We start from the raw sequence: 6,863 nt of genomic DNA, 5'->3' as shown, positions 1-6,863 counted from the left end.
GGCTTGTCCTTGCTCACCTTCCCATATGGGCTGGTCTGTCCTGACCAGGGATCAGGGTACCAAGGGCCAGTATCCAGACCAGAGACAGCGTCTTGGGTGCCGTCAGATGGATCCATGCTGGTCCAGAGATCTGGGACCCTGCATGGCGGCCCCTATTTGCTGAGGCAGTGTGTAGGTGGCTCAGGCCCGTGAACTCAGCTGCCAGAATGGTGGGCAGAGAAGGCAGGGCTTGGCACGTGGCCACAGACCACTGATCCTTGGTTCAGGATCTTATGGGCACTAGGTGAAGGAAGAGGCAGAAGCTGGGACAGGGACTCAGTTCAGTTCAGTCGCTCAGTCGTGTCTGACTCTTTGCAATCCCATGGACTGCAGCACGCCAGGCCTCCCTGTCCATCACCAACTCCCGGAATTTGATAAAACTCATGTCCATCAAGTTGGTGATGCCATCCAACCATCTCAACCTCTGTCGTCCCCGTTTCCTCCCGCCTTCAATCTTTCCCAGCATTAGGGTCTTTTCTAATGACTCAGTTCTTCACATCAGGTGGCCAAAGTATTGGAGCTTCAGCTTCAGCATCAGTCCTTCCAATGAATATTCAGGACTGATTTCATCTAGGACAGGAACTCGGGCTACTTTATTTGGTTCTGGAAGCCCTGTCTCTGCTGCACACAGGCTCGAGCCTCCTCCTGCCCCCTCTAGGTTTTCCGGGGCTGTCTGGTAACCCTACTCTGTCTCCAGTGTGATGGGATGAGCAGACTCTCAGGGGCACAGGATTCCTTGTGCCTCAGTACATTGCAGTATCTTAGCCAGCTTAGGGGGTTTCCTAATGGGTACGGGGCACTCAGAGGGAGTCACACAGCTGAGACAGGCAGAGGAACCGCAAGACAGGGTCTGGACACAGATCTGAGGTTCCTGGTGGACCCCCAAACTATTGAGAGACCAGGGCCAGAGCCGGGGCTGTGCTGCCACCTCGTGGCGGAGTTTGGAATTGCCGCTGGGTCCTATATCCGTTTCCAGGGATGCGACTTTCTGTTCAGCTCGATTCATCTGCTTATCTCCTGACGGAATGGACGGAAGGGAGTGTCTGGTGAGTGAATCCGGTAGAGAAGGTGGTGTGTCCTGGCCTTAGAGTCCCTTTCACCCTTCACTAGCCATAGTTCTGAGAATCAGAGGCAATTCTAGAAAAGGGGTTGATGAGAACTAGGCAGGCACCCCTGGTGCCCCACCCCCACCATGAGCCTCAAGGTCTGTGTCACACCTGATGCTCTAAAACTTCTCCCGTGGAGTTTACACGTACACCTGGAACCAGGTGAAGGGGCCATAACACAGAAGGAGATCAGCGGGAAGCGGGTGCTGGTTAACTCAGGTTTTCCCAAGAAGCTCCTCACAGACTGGGCAGGGTACACCCTGGTCCAATGTGCAGAAGCTTGAAGAGAAACATGAGCCCCTCCTCCAAGGGACCACCTACCTCTAGGTAATGTACATCTTCAGGTGACCCGCTGTAACTACAGGGATGCCACTTGCCTGAGACCTGCCAGCCTGAAGGCGACAGAGTACTCAGCTGAAACCTTGAAATCAGGCTTGCAAAAGGTAGTCCCATTTATGAAATGAGTGAGTTTAAAAAAAAAACAACACACCACATCAGGGGCTTCCCTGGTGGTCCAGTGATGAAGAATCTGCCTGCCAATGCATGGGACATGGGTTTGATCCCTGCTCCGGGAAGACCCCACATGCCGAGGAACAACTAAGCCCGTGCGCCATAACTATTGAGCCCGTGTGCTGGAAGCTGGGAGCCACAGCTACTGAGCCCACACCCTAGAGGCTGTGCTCCGCAGCAAGAGAAGCCACTGCAGAGGGGAGACCGTGCACCTCAACTAGAGAGTAGCCTCCACTCACTGCAACTAGAGAGAGCCCCTGTGCAGCAGTGAAGACCCAGTGCAGCAAACTTATATAAACAAAATAAGTCTTAAGCCTCCCCCCTAAAAAATCCCCACATCATTTAAAGCCCTTTGAGTATGTTTTCTAAAAGTTTTCCAACTTGGAAAAATTATACAAAAGAAGGGGACAAAGAACAAAGCCTACAGAAATATGACCTTAAGGTGGCTTCAGCTAAGGTACAGGAACTAGTAAATGCATTTGTTTTTGTATGAATTTTTAGATTTTTGAATTTATTTTCTTCAGAGTGCTCCGAGGCATTTTATTTGCGCGTATGTCAAAGCTATGGTTTTTCCAGTAGTCATGTACAGATATGAGAGCTGGACAGTAAGAAAGGCTGAATGCTGAAGAATTGATGCTCTTGAACTGTGGTGTTGGAGAAGACTCTTGAGAGTCCCTTGGACTGCAAGGACATCCAACCAGTCCATCAAAAGGAAATCAATCCTGTATATTTATTGGAAGGACTGATGCTGAAGCTGAAACTCCAGTACTTTGGCCACCTGATGTGAAGAACTGACTCATTGGAAAAGACCCTGATGCTGGGAAAGATCGAAGGCGGGAGGAGAAGGGGACGACAGTGGATGAGATGGTTGGATGGCATCACCGATTCGATGGACATGAGTTTTAGCAAACTCTGGGAGATGGTGAAAGACAGGGAAGCCTGGAATGCTGCAGTCCACGGGGTCACAACTAGTCAGACACAACTGAGCGATTGAACAAAAACATTACATCCCTAGAAGAAGAATCCAAGGGTTTTCCCTCCTGTGTGATTTAGACTTGTTTCTTTGGGGTTCATAATGCCTGCTGAGGTTGACAATACAATGAAACCAAACTAATGGGATGGGAGCAGGTTTTTCTGCCATTTTTCTAGATCTTGAATCTGGGGCTGATCACTCTGTGCTTATTTAGCTTGCCTGTGAGGTTCCCAACAATTGCCCAGCCCTGTGGTCATCGATGATTTCAAATCCTCCAATGTAACTGTGCTTCATCATCACAGTTAGAAACCTGATGATGACTTTGGAGCACGGCCTGATAAGAACCTGGCGTTTGCCTCTCTTTTCCACATTGTTGATCTTCTTAAAAGCATCAGCCAGGTCATTCACATGTACTATTGTGGCAGCACAGGAGGATGGCAGAAAGATACATTCTTTATTAATACAATGGAAATGTATTTTCTCCCCATTTCAGCCAAAATGATGTTGAAAAGTATTTAAAAGCATACAGGTCCCTACCTCAGGGGAACTCTAACACACGTGCACTTTCTGCTCAGTTGCTCAGTCACATCTGACTCTGTGTAACCCCATGGACTGTAGCCACCAGGCTCCTCTGCCTATGGAATTTTCCAAGCAAGAATCCTGGAGTGGGTGCCGTTTCCTACTCCAAGGAGTCTTCCCGACCCAGGGATTGAATCTGAGTCTCTTGCGTCTTTTGCATTGGCAATCGGATTCTTTACCACTGAGCCACCCGGAAAGCCTCTTTTTGAGATTCACTTTGAGATGCACCCATTGGGAGGTTATTGGCCGTAGCACTGTCTGTAGGCAAGAAAATTTGGAAACAACCCAAATGAAATCAGCAGGGTCGTGGATGGACAAATCTCAGTGCATGTGGCAGGTGTCAATGGCATGAAGGCCTCCTTGGTTGAAGTGAATGGTTCTGTGTGTTGACATCTGTGTGTGAAGATCTGAAGAACAATGTGGAGTAAAAAAGCAAGTTGCAAAAGCAAATATTCTGTGTATTATTTCTGGACTTTTTTTTGTTGTCGTTCACACCATGCAGCTTGTGAGACCTTTGTTTCCTGACCAGGGATCGAACGTGGGCCATGGCAGTGAGAGCACTGAGTCCCAACCACTGACCACCAGGAAATCCCTCTATTTCTGGATTTAACTGGAACCTATTATACAGAGTGAAGTAAGCCAGAAAGAAAAACACCAATACAGTATACTAACGCATATATATGGAATTTAGAAAGATGGTAACAATAACCCTGTGTACGAGACTGCAAAAGAGACACCGATGTATAGATCAGTCTTATGGACTCTGTGGGAGAGGGAGAGGGTGGGGAGATTTGGGAGAATAGCATTGAAACATGTATAATATCATGTATGAAATGAGTCGCCAGTCCAGGTTCGATGCACGGTACTGGATGCTTGGGGCTGGTGCACTGGGACGACCCAGAGGGAGGGTAGGGGAGGGAGGAGGGAGGAGGGTTCAGGATGGGGAACACGGGTATACCTGTGGCGGATTCATTTCGATATTTGGCAAAACTAATACAATATTGTAAAGTTTAAAAATAAAATAAAATTAAAATACAAAAAAAAAAAAATGAAAACAAGGCTGACTGCCATATTGCCTTCATGTGCTAATGAATAAATGAATGCCTCTTTGCCTAGTTAAGTCCCACTCATCTTCCAGATCTCAGCTCAAGGCATCACTTTTTAAGCGAAGATTTTCCTGCTTCCTGCCCCCTACCCACCACCCTGCTCCCACCCTGCCCCCGTCTGCCACCACCCCAGGGCAAGTAGGCACTCTGAAATCCAGTCTCAGGACCTATACCTTTCCTTCAGGTCTGTTTTTGCTCTTGTATATTTATGGCAGAAAGCAAAGAGGAATTAAAGAGCCTCTTAATTAAGGTGAAAGAGAAGAGTGAAAAAGCTGGCTTAAAACTCAACATTCAAAAAATGAAGATCATGGCATCCAGTCCCAACACTTCATGGCAAATAGATGGGGAAACAATGGAAACAGTGACAGACTTTATTTTCTTGGGCTCCAAGATCACTGCAGATGGTGACTGCAGCCATGAAATTAAAAGATGCTTGCTCCTTGGAAGAAAAACTATGACAAACCTAGACAGTGTATTAAAAAACAGAGACATTACTTAGCCTACAAAGGTTCGTATAGTCAAAGCTATGGTTTTTCCAGTAGTCGTTTATGGATCTGAGAGCTGGATAATAAAAAAGGCTGAGTGCTGAAGAATTGATGCCTTCGAACTGTGGTGCTGGAGAAGGCCCTTGGACAGCAAGGAGATCAAACCAGTCAATCCTAAAGGAAATCAACTTGCCTGGAGAATCCCAGGGATGGGGGAGCCTGGTGGGCTGCCGTCTATGCGGTCGCACAGAGTCGGACACGACTGAAGCGACTTAGCAGCAGCAGCAGCAGCATTCATTGGAAGGACTGATGCTGAAGTTGAAGCTCCAATACTCTGGGCACGTGATGCAAAGAGCTGACTCATTAGAAAAGACCCTCATGCTGGGAAAGACTGAGAGCAGGAGGAGAAGGGGATGACAGAGGATAAGATGGTTGGATGGCATCACTGACTCAATGGACATGAGTGTGAGCAAGCTCTGGGAGATAGTGAAGGACAGGGAAGCCTGGCTTGCTGCAGTTCATGGGGTTGCAAAGAGACAGACGTGACTGAGTGACTGAATGACAATAATATTTATTTGTGTGATTGTTTGATTAATGTCCATCTTCCCTACAAGCTTGATTTGGGCAGGGACCCTGGCCACTTTCTTCATCCTCAGCACCTAATGCCCTGTATAGACTGTAGCCCATGAGGCTCCTCTGCCCATGGGATTTTGCAAGCAAGAATACTGGAGTGGGTAGCTATTTCCTTCTCCAGGGGATCCTCCCGACTCAGGGATCAAACCTGGGTCTCCTGTCCTGTAGGCAGATTCTGTACCATCTGAGACACTGGGGAAGTCCCACCTAATGTAGAGTGGACACTTGATAAATGAATTCGTTATTTCTGTATCCCAACTAGGCTGTAAGCTCTGTGAGGCCAGGGGAAGTATCTATTTTCTTTTTCACTGATTCCTCTGAGGCTTAGGGAAGGTTTTGGTGTCAGAAAGTCTGAGCTACAGTCCAGGCTCTGCCACTTGCTGGCTGTGTTTTCTTGGGCAATTCAGTTTGAGTCTCCGAGGCTCAGTGTCCTCACGTGTAAAAAGGGTAACAATACCTTCCTTAGAGTGTTGTTAGAATTCAATGATGTATTGTACGAAAACAATTCATCAACAAGGCTTGGTATCAGAAGGGGACGACAGAGGATGAGATGGTTGGATGGCATCACCGACTCGATGGACATGAGTTTGAGTAAACTGCGGGAGTTGGTGATGGACAGGGAGGTCTGGCGTGCTGCAGTCCATGGGGTCGCAAAGAGTCGGACACGACTGAGCTGAACTGAGCTGAACTGAAACGTCTAAACGCCCTCATTGTGAAGGATGCTGCTGCTGCTGCTAAGTCGCTTCAGTCATGTCCGACTCTGTGCGACCCCATAGACAGCAGCCTACCAGGCTCCCCTGTCCTTGGGATTCTCCAGGCAAGAACACTGGAGTGGGTTGCCATTTCCTTCTCCAATGCATGAAAGTGAAAAGTGAAAGTGAAGTCGCTCAGTCGTGTCCGACTCTAGCAACCCCATGGACTGCAGCCCACCAGGCTCCTCAGTCCATGAGATTTTCCAGGCAAAAGTACTGGAGTGGTGTGCCATTGCCTTCTCCCATTGTGAAAGATGGCGGGGCGGGGGGCGGCGGGGGGAGGGGGGGGGGCGCACCATCTCCCACATTACCACCAGGTGGCGCTGTGATCATTCACACCGGCGATGCTCACTCCATGAGCTCGCTCCAAGCTTCGAAATCGCTTCCAGCTTCCTTGTATCCTTGTATCGCTTCCAGTTATCCTGTCCCGTAGGCTCCAAGTGGCCATTTGGCCTTTGCTCTAATCTCTCTGTGACGGGGAGGTTACTGTCACCAGGCTGGAGACCCTTGCAGGACTGGTCTGAGAGCCCCTGTCCTCTGGGTGGAGGAAACAGAGGACCCCAGGAGAAGGGGGGAGACCAGACGGAAACTAGTGGGCAGACAGACGAGAGTTGGGACTAGGGTGAGGCAGTCAGGCGCCCAGGGTGCCAAAATGAAGGACGCGGTCTTTCTCGAACTTG

The 6,863-nt window shown here is 48.9% G+C and overlaps 1 pseudogene; it reads right to left on the bottom strand.

The window, feature by feature from the left end:
• Positions 1 to 2,666: 2,666 nt before the first annotated feature.
• On the bottom strand, positions 2,667 to 6,631 carry LOC106700570 (small ribosomal subunit protein uS8-like; annotated as a pseudogene).
• Positions 6,632 to 6,863: the final 232 nt, after the last annotated feature.

This window comes from Bos mutus, chromosome 13 (assembly GCF_027580195.1).
Source record: "Bos mutus isolate GX-2022 chromosome 13, NWIPB_WYAK_1.1, whole genome shotgun sequence".
NCBI classification, from domain to species: Eukaryota; Metazoa; Chordata; class Mammalia; order Artiodactyla; family Bovidae; genus Bos; species Bos mutus.
The sequence above is the reverse complement of the archived record's forward strand: the minus strand, read 5'-3'. Positions and strand labels throughout refer to the sequence as shown.